The sequence below is a fragment of the Pezoporus flaviventris genome, unplaced genomic scaffold (assembly GCF_033815535.1).
Source record: "Pezoporus flaviventris isolate CSIRO_AGI_PZ_B2104156 unplaced genomic scaffold, CSIRO_AGI_Pfla_v1 ptg000007l, whole genome shotgun sequence".
NCBI lineage: Eukaryota > Metazoa > Chordata > Aves > Psittaciformes > Psittacidae > Pezoporus > Pezoporus flaviventris.
Window position 1 is genome coordinate 25379859 of NW_026892555.1, and position 17182 is coordinate 25397040.

Sequence of the window (17182 nt, forward strand, 5' to 3'; positions counted from 1 at the left end):
CATGACTGATGTCTCAAATACCCTGAGGAAGTGTGCAAAGTAGTCTTGAAAATACAATAGGTAATGCATGCCTCAAAGCTTTTATTTTAAGTTCCATGTCTTTATGGAGTGGAGCACTGCCACAGGCATTCTTGATCCTCTTTATATAACACCGACAATGCTGTGAAATTGCTTTTCCCTTTCCTATCAAGTACAACTGCAACTGGGTAGAAGATCGATGCTCAGTAAGTACACATACATGCTTATGTTGGAATTCAGCTTTCTGGTTGTTCTGAGTGTCCTTTAAAGAAGGCTGAAGAATGAATGTATGACTAAAACTCTGATGGATCCAAGCAGGAAGTCTGAATATATGTGTGAAGATAGCCCACATGCCTCTTTAAATAAGCATCTGATTCAAGGAAATAGATACTTGGGGAACAAGTCTCTGTTACACATTAAAGAATATATTAGTCAATGAAAGAAGTCTGATGTGATAGTCCGATATTACCTTTAGCAGATCAGGCATTTAATAAACTAATCTGATTATGTGAAACAGTCATCAGGTCTAGAACCCATTGAGGTTTATAATACCAGCTGAAGCTTGAGATTAAATTTTAACATTTCGTAACGGAAACTATGTGAAAACAGTGCATAAAAATCAGCTTTCTTAAGTTTCTCTTCCTGGTGCATAATTAGTAAAGATATTATTTCTGTTTCTCTTTGCTGTATGGTCTTGAATGGGGTTACAACACTGCCAGAGGAATCATCTTCCTCTCTCGCTGATCAAGCCGTGTGTCATTCCCCTCCATTTCCTTCACCAGGTCCTTTTGACCTATATCATGTTTCTAAGAGTCACTGTTTTTTGTGTCTTTATGGACATGTAGTCAAAATATTTGTATGTCTTTTATTTCCTCCCTTTTCCTTTCCCCTAGTGTGTACTGATTCAGACACTCCTGACAGGCTGCCTCTCTTGGCAGCTTTGTTTTGCTTAAGTCCTTTTTCACTCTATGCTTGTATTCTCCTGTGTTTGTTTTTCAAATATCTCCTCTTGTAACAGCTGAGTTTTCTGTTTCTCCTCAAAGACACTCCTGACAGATGTCAGCCTTTAAAAGAAGTAAAAAGAAACCTGAACACCTTACACACTCTATGTTCAATCAAGAATAGTATTCAGTTTAATTCAACATATTGTTTCCCACAAATAATAATCTATTAAATTCATGAGTTTATTTGAAATTTAGATGCCATTAGTTGAACTTAACTCTCTGTTGTCACCTTAGTCTGGTTCTGAATTTAATTTTTTAATTCAGGCATTTGCATATGTCTTTTGAAACCACAAGTTGCTTCACCCGTGCCCCTTTCACTGCCCACACACACTTTCTGTCTGAATTACAGCTCTGCTGTTTGGAGTACTATTTGTAGTGCTCTCTCCTTCTTTCTCTGAACCATCAATCTAAAAAAAAACCCAAACAGTGCCTGGTTTATTTCAGCTTTGTGCATCATGTATGGAAAGACAAAAAATAAAATATCTACTGATTGACTGTGTCACATTAAGAATAACATTGGCAGTGCTGTTGTTATGACAGCCTAAAGACATAATCAAGACAGATTTTGTTGTTAGAAGCAATATCTTTTATTAGACTAGCTTGTGTCACTGGCAAAATTAGACAAGTTTTGGGGCATGTGAGTCCTTCCTCAGGTCTGAAATAGAAGCAGCAGATTTGAAATCTAAGTGCAAGTTGGGAGCATTATCTTATAATTATGACACTAGTTGTGTCTCAAAGAGAAAGTACCTGATGTTTCTGAAGGAAAGAGGATGCTGGAGGACAGAACAGAGAGAGGAAGAGGAGTTTGAGGGAGAGAGTCATCAGGTTGGTGGTGGGAGATTTTAATTTCTCAAAAGCACTGTCTGTGAGTTGAAGTGTTTTGGTATCTAGCAGATTAGTGAAAGCACTCATTTTTTTTCTTTGGAAAATGTAGACTTCCTTAATTTTTCTTTGGAAAATGTAGGCCTAAGACATTTAAAATGCAGTGATTATTTTCTAGGAATGTTCCCTCCTTGATAGCTGTGTGCTTCGTCCTTTACTGCTCGTATATGTTTGTCCACACACACAGTAGTTGCTTAGTTTCACCTGCATAGTTACCCTGAGAGCACTTGATGCACTTGATGAAATTTATTATGTCCCCAGAAGTACAGGCATATGGTTTGATTGCTCTTTGTTAAGGGGTATTTATTGTGAGAGAAGCTGGTCACATTTTGTACTTGGGAAGGGCCTAAATACATTCAGTTTGTTTTGGCCGCAGGCAGCTTGCTTCTTGTAATGGGTTTAGTGAGGTTGGGGCCTGTGTAATTAGAGGGGTGGTTCTGGAAAGCCCTATTTTAGACCAGGATTGTCTTCTAATAAACCTTTCAATAATTGTGTGTGTAGATTCCAGCACATGAAATTGCAAGTGGGAAGGATGTGTAAGAGCTTGATGATACTCTGCTACCACTACACTATTTCAACACTCTGTGTATCCAGCAGTCTTGCTTTTCTGCTTGTGGCAGTCTGATAAAATGTATTAGATAAATATAAACAGAAAGAATATGCCCTTGCCTTTTAAGAACCGTGTCCTAGACAAGAAAAGATAAATGATGCTAATGTTAGCTTTGTATGGTCTGCGTCACCATGTGTCAAGTATGTTGGTTGCACTATAGTTAAAACAACATTTATGCAACTGATTGAATCACTCTGTGGGGGAGGATTTGCTAATAGTGTTGCATTTAACCTACTCCCTAAATCTTTCTGTTGAGTTAGGAGCCCAACACCGTCATCAGTGTATGATCATCATTAACGTTTGTTAACCTTATCTGCATCTTGACCTTTCACACTTCTGCTACAGTTGGTCATTCTTGGTGACTACTGGCAATGCTGAAATACAATGTCACCATTTAGGTGAACAGCCCACACTGTCCTGTTCACTGTAGGAAATCCAATCTGTGTCTAAATAACCAGACATCTGTATATAGCACATTGGCCGTTTCCAAGAAATCTCCTCTGTTTGGGTAATTATTTATAATCCAGTTCTCTGTGGCTTCTCATAAGGCTGTCCCATGATGTCTTCTCTTTCAGCCAGAAGTTTTCCTCAGATTCTCCCTGAATGTCCGGATGTACCTTCTGTCCTTACATGACCAAGTTCTCCACAAGAGGGAAATCTTTAGTTTCACTGAGTACCCAGTACAGGTGAGTACTTTGCCTTTGTGTTTCTAGTAACTTCATTATTAAACTAATTAATATTAATAATATTATTTAGTATTAACCCTTGGAAGATTTATTGAAGTGGTGCCCTTGTAATTCTTTGGGATCTGGGGATGACTGTGCTTTGTAGGAGAACTTCCCTAAAGATGTTGTATTAGTGGAACACAGAGGAAAGAGCCAAATTTCAGCAGCACTTTTTCCAAGGGTTAGTTGGCTAAGAACTTAGGGTGGTAAAGAGGAATAACATCTAGACAGTTTTGGAAGATAAAGGTGGACTTTGGGAAGATACCATTCCTCCACAATAAAATAAAGTAAAATAAAATCAAATACCAAAAATATAGCATCGGAGTTGCAGCAGTTCTTAATCTAGGGCTCCCTGACCTTGAAGCTGTGTAACTTCTTACCAGCAGTCATCTACATCTTAATCAATTCATACCATGAGCCTCCAGGTGGGACAATATGTTTCCAAAATGTGTTTCCTCCTTTTTTTCCATTTTACAGCAACATGAGAAGCATGGAAAAGCCTGAAGTATTTAATAATGATATTGTTGTGTGCTGGTGTTCTCAGCATTTAGGGAATACTCATTTAGGAATAAAAGCTCTTGTGACCTGTGCTTTATTGTCTGATTTCAAAACATTGAGCAGAAATATTTTGGTCCTCTTTCACAACAAAACTTCCCACAGTATTTCCTATATTTTTCCATCTGGCTCTACCAGATACCAATACATGTATCAGACATACATTGCTAAAAGCCATTTGTAAAGCTAGTGATGTATCTTTAATACAGAATATAACATGAGACTAATACTTAGTGTTCTTTGAAAGACAAAGTCTCTAGAAAAAAGCAGTCCCCATGGTTATAGCTACAGAGGCTGTCCCAGGGTGACACCCTCAAGGGTCCTCTCCTTCCCCTTGGACAGGCTCAGGGCCTGGGTTTATGCTGTGGGGGGTTGCTCAGATATCAGGCAGATCCCAGCCCCACCAGATATCCCAGATGATGTGGAAGTTGCTGCATTACATAGTTATGTCCTATGCAGGGCACCTGAACACACCTGCCAGGCATGCTCAGGAGGATGCAGGCAAATTTCTTTGTGCAGGACATGCACTGTGTGGTTTGTCCCTCTCAGTCACCACCTTGGCCAAAAGCTTTGAGATAGCCCTTCCCAGGGCAACACAGGGCTGTTCCTGCTGAGGGTTTGGCTGAGAGTGGAGGAATAGCTTTCCTTGGGAGCTGTGGCATGTGGTAGAACCGCAGAGCACTGCTGCACTGGTGAGGCTTTATCTTGCCATGATATAATGAAATGGGTGGTACAATTACATTGGCCGTGAACTCGGCCTCTTTGACATCCCTGCGTTGATGTATGAAGCTATACTGATGTTTTTTAGCTGGGGTTTCTGGGTAGAAAATACTCAGTAGGGAGAATAAAACAGAATATAGGCATTTTTAATGCTACCATACAGCTTTTAGAATTTAATGTTGTCACTTAGGACTGTGGAAATATTACATACAGAAATACAAATATTTGACTGAAGAAACACTTAATCTTTTTCTTTTGCAAATAATTTTTCTAATGCATCATTTAGCTTAGTGACAAAGTACATATTCTGTTCAATTAAGTTTTTTTTCCATCTCCTCCCTGACTCATATTTCTCTTTGGGCTCCAAAGTTATGATTCAGAATATGTCTGGGTGATTATATCCTACCTGCTATATATATAAAAATTTTTAATTCCAAATAACCCATAGGGTTATAAAGTATCCAGATTTGTAACCTAGAAAAAAGCCTTTTTTCCATGTTTAGAAAACAATAGAAAACATGTAATTTTTTTATTATCTGAGAATACTACACAGTTCTTCTCTGTTAAAGCAACAGCTAAAAATCTATTTACTGTAAAAGTGCAATTTACACTAGCCCTTTCCCTTTATTAAAAGGGAGAATTTATACCAATTCTGTATTAGAAAACGGAGTGTTAGCAGTATTTAAAGAGATGTCATGTGTTATAGCTGTATAGTAATTAAAAAAAAAGAAGAGAAAATTTCTTTACTATTTTGTTTATTGTGTATGTAACTTATATTCAAAGATAGGTCAAACTGCAAAAAGTCCTTGGTAACAAGATAACAGGATAAGATTTTCACTACAGAAACAAATCTACCAAATATTCTTAGACCCAGTTTAAACTTTGTTCATAAAAGAATGGGAAGGAGGTAGATGGCATAAACTTGAATGTGCCATTTCTGTTTAAGTAGGCACTTTCAGATTATTTAACAGAGATTTATCTATTGCAGTCAGCATGGATCTTAGCATTCGTCTTTAGTATACGTGGCTCAGATAAAGCTCTTTAAAGGCAGAAATCCTGAAGTGCACTGCAGAAACACAATACTGTGAACCAATTACCTGAAGAACACAAGGGTGTTCAGACCTTTAAAGACATAGTAAGCCAAAGAAAACTTATTTGATCAGTATGTGTTAGGGGAAGATGATGATGCAGTACTTGACTTCTATTCGTGTACAGTCCTGTGCACCTCTATGTGCAAGTCCTCCACTCTCTCTTTTTAATCAAGCAAGTCTGTATTGCCTGCCCACAACAGTATTACTGCTGGTACCTCAGTCATGTGGTTTTGGAGCACTTTTATCAGTTGTGTGTATACAGCTTAAAATCTGTTGCAGCACAAAGTCATCAGAGTACTTACCCACTCACCCTGTTTGTGCTCACAAACTGCTCAGAATAACGTCAGTGACTGAATAAATAAAACTAATCCCTTTTCCTCTGCCATCTTATTTTTCTAATACTAGGAAGTGAGCATCTGTGTGTCTGACAGGTGGGAAGTTCTTGCCTTCACATTTACAACCTGGCTAAGAAAGTCAAACAGATCATGTCTCTTGTGAAGGACAAACCAGGAGTGGTGAGGTAGCTGGAAAGAGCTATTTTCTGCTGTTGAGTCCCCGAGCTTTAACCCTGGCATCAGACAAATGAATGCAGGCAGAAGTCTGACCTGAAAATAGCAGGTTTTCAGTTAAGATCACTAATGAGGATTTTAATTAGTTGAGTAAGCCAGTGTCAGTGCGATCAGTAAACCAAGCTCCATGACCTAGCAGCCTACTTCTTTCTGAAGGAAACTGTATTGTGGATGTGTGAATATCGGGCCTTTCTTAGCCATTTTTTACCATTTATTGGCACAAGTATGGCTTCATTCATTTGAATTTTGATTAATTTCAAATAACATTGCTCTTCTTGCAGTGTAGATAACATGTAAATAACACAGCTTTTCTCATCTGGGTCAGCCACCTATTTCCCACAAGGGCTGGTGTGGCCGTGTGGCTCACTTGTGGGGGACCTGCTAGCCCAGCATCTCCTTCACCCCAGGCAGCTGGGCTTTCCCTGCCCAGTTCTCTGGAAGCTGCCATTGCTTGCCTTTCATCTGGTTCCAGCAGTGGTGCTCCTGGGTTACAAAGGAAACTTTCCACTCAGTGGTGGTGGTTGTGGGAAAGCCCCTTCCCCAGTATCACTGAAGGTTTTCTGGGATGTTCCTGGGAAGTGACTGCCCCTTAGATAACAACTAAAATAAACTTTTCAGCAGACCTTGCGTCCTACTCAGATTTTTACTGTTTTAACGTGACATGTTATGAAAGGGTTGGCAATGGCTATAGCATTACAGCTTTAAATTAATCTAGATGATCTAGACAAATTCTGTGATGCAACAGGGTCTCTATCCTTTAAAACTAGCAAATCACCAGTGGAAACAGTTTGCTCCGTTGGGATGATTTGTTATTTCTGTGGTGTGAAGTCATGGTCACAGCAACAGTCAGCTAGAGCTGAAAGTTTATGGATATGAAGTAAAATAGGGAGCTTCTGAACTTGCAAATAGCTTAGGATGACTGTATGCATTATAAACAATAGCCTTGCAACAATCACCAGCAATCACAAGTGCAATACGTTGTGCAAGCACTGAGCAGGAGAATTCCACATACCACAGAGCTTATAAAAAAGACTGGGTGAAAGGGAGAAGGGAGGCTGAAGTATGGCAAGAGAGAGAATAGTGTGACATTATTAAAAGAAATTAATTTTTTAAATTAAAAAAAGAAACATAATTAAAAGAAAAGGGAAAACAGGTAAAGAAGTTTTCTTGCAATCTCCCTAGGATGGGAGGGAAAAGGAAGTGTAGAAGGGAGAAAATAGTACTGCTTTGCTGGACTCTGCTGGATGAGTTGCAGAATGTCCCTGCTATAACTGCACTGAGAAAGCTATACTAGCCTGGGAATACACTACATAAAATAGCCATAGAGCAGAGCTAGTCCTGGTACCAAGAACTGTTTCACCAGTTGGATTAACTGCCTTTCTCAATAGCAGTATGCAGGAAAAGCCCCATCTGAATAAAGCCTGCACCAAACTAAGTAATAGAATCCTGCTGCTGGAAACAATATGTTGGTGAGGGCTGTGTTTTTCTGAATACAGAAAGAAATATAAACCACAGAAATATTCTCAGGAATGAGAATGCAGAGCAAGATGTCAGGTCTGATAAAGAAAAAAGTTCAGAAATAAATCAGAGCAAGAGATCTACTGACTATTGACTTAGGTCAATAAAGGACTACAGGCACAGACTACTAACTCAATAACCTGTTAAAACCTTTAAGCTGGTTTCTACATGCTATTGGGAACAAAATGTTATATTCAGAAGAGATGCTGCAAGCAAAGACAAAAATAAAAACTATTGTAAATTACTTCCTCATGTCTTGGTTATATAGACTATTAAGTGGCAATAGAGCAGTGTCAATTTGTATTAACTTCTGCCATTAACAGCAGATGAAAATGTGGTTCTAATTTTACCCATCATTTATGATGTGCTGGTAATTAAGAAATACCATAGCTTAAAATAATTTTCTAATTCAGTAACTTTTTTTCTACCCTTTTATCTGAGTTCAGAGTGAATGAAAGAATTTAAATGGTCACCAATTAAAACTTTAACCAAGTTCTGTGAAGAGTATTAGATTTATTTTTCAAGTCTGAAACTTTTTACAGAAGCATGATCTTTCTGAAAAGGAAGTAGCAGTTTTTCATGGTGTTTGTCAAACAGCCTTGGAGGGCCGAGGAGCCCACATATATATCCAGGGTTTATGCACTTTCCTAAGCACAACCCACAAGCTTTTGGAGCCTATTTTGACTGTTCTAGAGCCTTCTTTCACTTTTCTGCTCACCCTTTCCTTCCTACAGCAAACTCAGATCAATTAGTTTTAAATTTTACCTGTGTTGCAGGGCATTCCTGCAAAATCATTACCTCAGGTCTCAAATGGCTCTCTTCATTAAATGAGATGCTGCAAGGAAGTTAAGTTAGTGCAAAGAAGCCTGTGCCACCTTTTCAGTGAAGAGGACTAGAATTACTAATGCATTGTGAGGCAGAACTGCCTCTTGAAAATACCTTTGGTCAATTTTTCAGCTAGAATAAATAATTTTGACCCCACAAACATTGTTTTTATTTTTAGTTAATTTCTAATATGCTCAGAAGTATTAGTTTTATTTCAGACTGTGGTATAATTCTCACCACACTTACCCAGATAACACTCGGCAGATTCTCTTTGTAAAAGTTAAAGACATTATATGAAAGCAATAGGCATTTGGAAGACAAACACGGTTCCTTTTAGGACAGTGTACCCTGTTTATTCCTAAAATTGAACTGTTAGCTTCCTTGCATGTGAAGCTATAATGACAACTAAAAAAGGAAGTAGCAGGTACCGATTATAATAATCAGTCTGCATGCATACCAAACCTGCAATTATAATTTGCAGGTTAAGTGATCACAACACAGAAAATCTGGAAACATTATAAAGAATTTGTTCAAACTTAATTAGGACAAGTTATTAAAGCAAGTTCTGAGGGGGAGGAGGGGAAAAAGGAGGAAATGAAAAGAAATTGCAGTCCTTCATACTGTTGTGTAAGGTAAAATCACTCTCAAGTGCATCTAATTATGGCAGTGAAATGGTAAAGAAAGGAAGAGTAGGGGAAAAAACAAGGGGTAAAATTGAAAAGAAGACGTAAACCATTGATATAGGAAGGGAAAAGGGAAAAAAACAGGTGTATGGCTTTCTTAAATCTTTGTGTTTTCTGCTAGCTGCTGCAGAAAGGTTGATGTTGTCCTTGGACAACCATTTCTGGTTTCTTCCCTGGTTCCACATCAGCTGTCTGCACTCCTGTAACAACATTTGGAAGGACTTTAATAAGGTGAATGAAGGGCAATGCTGAGAAGGTACAGCCAGAACTGGCACATCGGCCAGACCTGGAACTGCAGCATAACCACAGCTGCATGCTGATTGCCCTCATTTCTGGCTTTCACAGTAAATGTAATTGTTAAAATCTGTTAATTGTATTCCTCACTTTAAACTGTTCCATGGTTTCGGTTAAACCATAACTTGACTCTTTTGATTCTGTAGTACTCTGTCCTTTTAAAACCAAAAAGTAACTAATAAAAGAATAAACCTCCTCAAACAAATGCCTTTTCCATGCACCATTATTGCAGAGGAAGGTTAAAAATGCAACTAAAGTATAAACAGAGAATCTAAAAGGCCTGACAGAAAAGAATTCAACACTGCTCTGCTCTTTCAGATCTTGTGGGTTTTGTTTGTTCTATTAACTTGAGACCCTGATTTCTGCATTTTGAACCATGAACTAAGAGAGTGCTGTTAACAAAGTACTGCTGTCCTTCCTTGTTCCCCTCGCAGTGTGCTGCCCAGCCCTGCCGACTGTCTTAGAGCTGAACAGCCCAATCACATAGTTCACCTAAGGACTGTCAGCCTCCAGTCTATCGAATGCAGGAGTTAATTAGAATTATTTCTATTCTGGTAAGCGTCAGAGTGTGGGTATTCCTGTTCTGGCTCTAGGATGCTGAGTGTCTGATTTGTGCAGAAGGCTGCTTGTGCCCACCTTCATATCCTCAGCACAGGTGCTGCCTGGTCTACCCAGCTATTCCCCCTCTGTTCACGCCATTGTCATTTATTCTTGAATGGTCGTAGCACTGCAGGGCTGCTCTGGTGCCTGTAATTAGCCAGAGCACAGCATTTCCTCTATGGTGCACTAAAGGGGAAAAAAGTATATCCTGACCCTACTTCACACAGAGAAATCATTTCCAGCTAATTATTTCCTAGTGACCATGTCTGTGTCACAGTTCACTCCTCTGACATGTCTGACATGTCAGAGAGCACCAGCACTTCAGATGTTGTGGTAGGACTGTGCCACTGGGGAGAGTGACAGACCAGTGACAATCACTCAGCCTGTAACAAAAGCCCAAACCCTGAGAGAGGTGCTCGGCTGTTTACTCTCCTTTTATTACAGTCAATCAGAAAGTAAGTTAATAAACACAGAAAGACTTCAGAAAAAGCCCATTTTGTTTGTAAAATAAAAAGAGAAAGATGGATAATTCCACAGATAATGTTAGTTACATATGTCCACTGACTAATACTTTTCATCCACTGTGAATTGGTCTGAGCAAATCTTGCCGTATTGATACATGAGGATCAGTTAACACGTTCACCCCTAACCTAAAATAGTGTTGCTCTGAGAGTATACATAACTGAAGAAGGCTGGAATAGTTGCAGTTAAAACCAGCATGATTTTTAGCAGTTTTCATGCTGTTTATTTGCAGGTTGCATTCAATACTATAGTACTATACTTCTTGTAATTACTCAATAAACCAGATACTTCATATAGGCAGCTCATGAAATGCCTTATAGCAAAAAGAAATAGTTTCCTAATCCTTTTCTCTGCCACACACTCCTAATCATTTTAAACCTGTTTCAGCAGTCATTTACTCCATGACTAGTCCCCAGTCAGCAGCTAGATTACTTGTGAAGCTCTTTGTGAAAGTTAATGTTTTCTGCATTCAAAGGCAAAATGTTGCCTTGTTTGTCTTGATAAATTGTAGGACAAGTCAGTCTTAACAGAGGAGAGGGAGTAAAATCATGGCCACATTTCTCCTTGTGCTTCCCTGAACCTCTTCTGGGTAATTCAGTCTTACCTGATTTCTAGTGCCCTGTCTTTTGGAGAAATAAACCTATGCCTTGAGTGTGCAAGGCACTCAGTTAATTTTCTTGTTTCAGCATTTTATTGTGAAAGAAAATAAGTGCTGTTTGCTGAACAGAATAAAAATCTTTATTCTTTTTAATCTAGAGAGGTTTTATTTCCTCATTCTTTGCTGCTCGTGGGACCCACCAGAAGAGGAGGTTTACAGCAACATCTAAGGCTGGTCAGACTCAGGTGGTGGTCCAGTGGTCTCTGAAAGTTTGTTGTACAGCCAAATTCTTACCTGGAACAAGAATTGGATTATATAGACATCAAAGCTTTTAGAAAGTTTGATCACTTCTTTTGCACCATAACACACATGAAGTCTGGTAATCTGCACTATTCCAGAAAAGCAGAAACACCTTAGTGACTCGTAGGTCTCAATTCAATATTTAGCGTATCTTCAATTTGATCTATTAATTACAATGGATGCTAGGGATAAGTCCTGCTCACTAGCATCTGTTGCTAAATAGGAGCCAATATAATATCTGAAGCCAGGGCTGATGTGCTTGTAGCTAAGATCATGCAGAAGGTGAGGAGGTACAGTTTGGGTCAACCGGAATACTTCAGCATCAGTTACCTCTTCCTCAGATGGCAGCAGGTCCCAAAAGTACTGGCTAAATGTGTGTCCCACAGAAGGAGGAAGAGGCAAAGCTCATGCAGTGCAAGGTGTAAGGTGATGCTATCATGACCCAAGTGCCACCACGCTGTTAGCCAAGCCTGGCAAGCTTGGCAAACAGGGCTGTTTCTGTGCTCAGCTGACAAACGAGGGCATGAATGGTAAGCAGGAACATTGTCAAGTCTCCTACTACTTAACATGTTTTGGGGAATGAACAGATGAGATATATGGGCCAATATAGTCTCTTTACTGTCTGGATTTGTGGCAAGAACTGCAACAAATTCACATGCTCTGAGGGAAAAAATAAGTAAAATGAAGAAAGGAATATGAAACCTACATGCTTTTCTTCACTTGCTACCTTTTGCTGGCATCTGCTTATAGAGATCTTGTCTACTCTGTGCATATTACTCACTTGCAGGAGATAATTCAGAGTACCTTAATGTGTCAAGAGAATTACTGGCAGCAGATGGATATCATAACCTGAGATGAAAGGCAACGATGGCCTGGTATTACACGAAGTGGGCAGAGCTAAGGGATTACACTAAAAGGCAGTTAAAGCAGAAGTGAATTCAACAGTGTGACATGAAGAAATAACAGAGAGAGAGAGAACAAAGGCCATAGCTGCCCATGTACTTACATCATACTGGCAGGAGGTCAACAGGCAACTGATTTGACCTAAGCACTGTATTTTCCAAAGGGTGTCTTTATAAGTAGCTCTTCACTACCAAATATCAGAGGGAAGTGTAGATTTCATAAGTTTTATCTGAGAAAAAAAATAAGAAAAATGGGAAATATGAGGGTGGGGAACTCCTTTTTTTTTCATTTCCATAAAATAGCTAATTTATTATCTATTAGATATTATTAGCTTATTATTCATGCTTAATGTGGAAGTTCTGAAAAGGATGTTCATAACCCTTTTGACTTAGGTACTCATATGTGCTGTTACATACTGGAAACAGCCAGGATAATAAACTCTTGTTTTCTGCTACAGATATGAGGGTAATCCTGTAAAGAAAGAGGAATGTTTGAACTGTGACTTCATCTTCATTTGAATTTGCAGCAGGCTGTTTTAAAGCATTATTCAGAACATGCAGCTGCCACTCTTTGCTGGACCTAAGCCTGTCCTTCTTAGGACTTTTGGTATGGGCAAGAACACACATACTGGTCTGATTCTGTTCTGAGCAGGTCACAAAACTGCTGTCTGCCTTTCCTTCCTGAGAGCATCAAGCAAAGGCATTCTCCCTTTCGTGGTGTCAAATGTAATTCCACTGAAAACTGAATTCTGTTTCAATGACTGCGCACTCGCTGAAACAGACAGGACATTTTTCCTAAGATAGCAAGTGAAAGGTACTTTAATTTGCAGGTGTCCTTATGTGAGGGCGTGGTACGGGAAAAAGCAATGGCTAATCAGAAATAAGGTAATGTCACCGTAATGAGTGTATTTTCACCTGGGCACTATGTCGTTGCCACCAGCTTCTGAAGTTCTTTTGTGGTATTGTAGAAGCACATCTAAAGGGGTCAGATGTTGTGTTCAGCAGCTTGTCCTTGAAATTCTGGTCATTACCATTAAATTTGTCTTTCTTCTATTTCACTGCCTCTTTGCATTTCCTCTCTAAAGAGGAAGGCTTTATTACAGTTTTAAAGCAGTTGCATGTTCCTTTCTTTTTTTTTCTGGTTTCTGCATGTAGGTTCTTACACAGCCCCAAGGAAGTTTATTTCCAGTTTAAACTCTCTTTGTTCTCCCTCCACCAGGTGTGGCTCACAGTTGGTTTGGCTCTGTAAAATGGACATTTCTGAGCACTATGTAAATATATTGCTGAATTAATCTTTGTTCTATTTGTATGCTGAAATGTATTCAGTTCCATCACTTGCCAGGCAGCACATTTTAGGTGATCAGCTCTTTAAACACCTACTAATTTTTACTGTGTTTTTTATTGCATCAACTGGTTAATTCTCATTTATTCTTTCTGTTAGAAGAGGCTTGACTTATGAACATTTGCTTTAATGTTGACTCCTTCTGTTTTAAAACCATGGTGATGTAAACCAGATTCCTCTCCCTTCCTTTGCCTCTAATATGGACCTTTCTAGGTAGCTAACAACCAGACATTTCAGTAGCCTACTCTTCTTTCATGTTTTTCAGTGACATCAATTACATTAAATGTGTGTTCCCAAAGAAGTATTTCTAATTCCTTGTGCTTATAACCCAGGCTCCTGATGTACAAAGAAGTTCTTCTCCCTTTACTGTGCAGCATCATCTTTAGGCTTGCATTTTATTTTCCTCAATTGCCCTTGGCAATAAATAAATAAATAAATGACTTTAGAGCTTTTGAGCCATTGTAAACTTGTAGCACTTCACATAGTTGCTTTGCTACCAGTCCTCATGAGTCAAAAATAAATCCTGCAGAAAAAGAAAAAAAACAAAGATTTACAAAATGTGGTAGCTTATCAGCTGAAAGAACACAGACTTGATAGATCTAGTACTACAGATTCAAAGACTGTGCAATAATACTTCTAAAGTTCCTCTTAAACAATGAAAGTAAATTTCAAGAGGAAGTATTTAGGAAGTATATTCAGTTTCAAGTCACAAGTGTGGCAAAGGCACTTTGTCCTGTAGCAGAGCTGTGACCTGGCACAGTGTCAGGTGCTACATCTCTCAGAGCTGTTTCAACACTTCAGTATCCTCCTCCTACCAAATGTGTGAAGGTGCTTCTTTACCTCTATAGCCAGAGAGCACAAACAGCCCTTACGGTTCTTCTGGCTCATACAAAGCCCAGACAGATTCAAATTTTCTGTGGCTGCTAGTCTTTCCTCTTTCAGTCCCAGCTCCTGTTTACTGACACAGAAATGGAAATCTTGATACCAGTTATTCGTTTTTTATTCAAAAAACTGTGATTCTTCATAAAAATCAAGACTCCTGTATTTTCTTGATTCCTAAAAAAGAGCTAGTGCGAAGCCCAAGTACTATATTGCCCCAGCTCTTGGTCCTGAAAGACCCTCCCCCAGCTCTGCATGTGGGCTGTTCTCCATGGTCTCTTGTCCTTGCCTCCTGCCAGGCTCCCATTACACATTGCAGTGCAGCCTGCACCTCCACTTTCTCAGTCTTCCAAAGGCTTCCAGTGTTATCCATACCCCACTCCCTTCCACCATGGAGATGCCAGCTGGCAAACTAGGTGTCCTCTAACAGCCTCCTCTAACGTTTTGTTATGTAATGTCGAGATACTTAGCATGGATGCCAAAAACGCCTCTGAAAAAGTAAAACTGTTTATTGTTTGACTGCATGACTGAGCATCCATAAATAATGTGAAAAAATGTGTTTAGCCAAACAGAAAGTGTTTGGGTAAAGAATTGCTCGTAACTGCAGTGAGAAAGAGTCCCACCTGGAATAACTAGAAACTTTTCCTTCCACAAATGCTTATTTTGTTGTGTTATAGAGAATAAATATAAGAGTTAGTTATATTCTCATTCCTCTCCTGGCAAACCAACTTGCGAAGGTAAGGCAGGGCTAATTGCATTCACAGTACTATTTTTATGTTTTAAAACCACACAACTACAGCATTTGTAGGATCAGATGTTAATTTATTTAAACACTTCAGCAGCTATGACTTGCTTTAGATATTTGACAACTTACAGGTATTATTTGTAAGGAGTGAAAAAATCAACAAACACATTAACATTTCTCATTCCATAGAGAATTTCAATAAAGTTATTTATATTTATAGCCTTGCATCTGACCACTACTTTCCTCCTGTCCAAAAAGAAAGAAAATGAATGAGTTGTGCATCATGCTCAGAGAGTTAACAGATTCATGCAAAAACAGATTTTAGCAAAAAAAAAAAAAAAAAACAGAGAAAGAAAGAAGTTGCTTAGCTCACAATTCTCTATGGAAATGGTCTTTATCTGTAGCTCTTAATTATACTAATCACTTAGGAACTTTGGTCCTGCAAGGAAGAACTTCAGAGGATGATACTGTGCTGTCTTGGTGTGACACACAGCTCAGCACCAAGCATGATTTTGAATTCTGTGGAGGCAAAGACTGTCATGTTTATTTTGGTACTGACTTGCAGGGTTTGTACTCTTTGTGCCCTGATACAGTCTGGGACTGTGGCTCTGTTGTTAACTAGAGGTTTGTGAGAGATGGGGCAAAAAGGCAGTATTTCTGTACAGTCATAGAGCAGGATCAAAATGGTGCTTTACTGTAAAAGGCATGTGGTATGTGGGTGGAGTACATGCAGATGTTCTTATCTGGGCAAATTAAACTACACCCTAGGTTTCTTTCCTCTTTTTGTTTTGTGATTATGATACTGAAGTGATTTTAGACCTCGAAAGTGGTGGCTTTCAAAAAGCAAAGCATGCTTCTCTGATATCTTCGTGTTTAGCTTAATTTAGTGCATTTTTATTGTTCATATTTTGGGTCAAAAGAAAACCCCACTGAAAGGAAACTGCTACAGCAGATGACATTGAAATGCCCTGTCAGCAACCACTGTGTTGGAGATGCATGAAATTACAATCCTGGAAATGACTTTGCAAAATAGGGAAGAAATGAAGGGAGGTTTAAGTAGCAACGATTACTTATTCCATTGCTCCTTTTCTGGGCAGACATCAGTAAAAGACAATAATGCTAGAAGCTACAGGGACTTGTACAAGATTAAATTACATTAATTGGTGTTAATTGAATAGGAATGTTGAAATTCAAATTAGAAACAATGTATGCTATACTCAAATATAATTACAGAAAGGAAGTACACCTTACCAACAAGGATAACAAACACTACTACATATCAGCAAACCATATTAGAGCTGGAGCGGCTGTTTTTTAATGGTCTAGGTTGCAGGGCTGATGGCTTTTTTAAATGACAGTTATTGTCTCTTCCATTTCAGGGCACTAAAAATTAGGACTCACTGCACATTCTTGTGTGCCACACTGAAAAACTCAGTGTTCAAGAGTTCGATCCTAGTTTTTAACTGCCTTTTTCTTCCACGGCACCCACTGGTGGGTGCACTTGTCCAGTGCACGTGCCTGTGCTGGGTGTTGGGCAACAGGCACTTAGGTGACAAAAAGACCGGGCAGCCAGTGCTGGAGGCTCTTTGCATGCTCAGTAGGAGACCTGCAGGTTACTTTGCCAGCAGGAGCTGGTGAGGCCTGAAAGGGTTGGGCAGGGGCTCAACATCAATAGTTTTTAATTTTACTTTGTGAATTCCATCAATAAGTTTCACTCTGAAAAAAATCAGTACATTCATGGGGTCATACCTTTGATACTTCTAGGCAAGCAGTGGACACTATGAAAAGGTGATTTCCCTG

The 17182-nt window shown here is 39.1% G+C and overlaps 1 protein-coding gene across 2 annotated transcripts in view; it reads right to left on the reverse strand.

Moving 5' to 3' along the window:
* Positions 1-11331: 11331 nt before the first annotated feature.
* Positions 11332-17182, reverse strand: part of LOC133266680 (Y+L amino acid transporter 2-like) — a 28536-nt gene continuing 22685 nt past the window's right edge. Inside the window, exons 10-12 of one of the 2 annotated variants that reach the window (XR_009742485.1) lie at positions 13580-14281; positions 12521-12646; positions 11332-11508 (exon numbers count right to left, since the gene is read on the reverse strand). The gene's annotated coding sequence lies outside the window, so the exon portion shown is untranslated. Of the gene's footprint in view, positions 11509-12520; positions 14282-17182 lie in introns of both variants that reach the window. The other variant, XR_009742484.1, reaches the window with a different exon arrangement.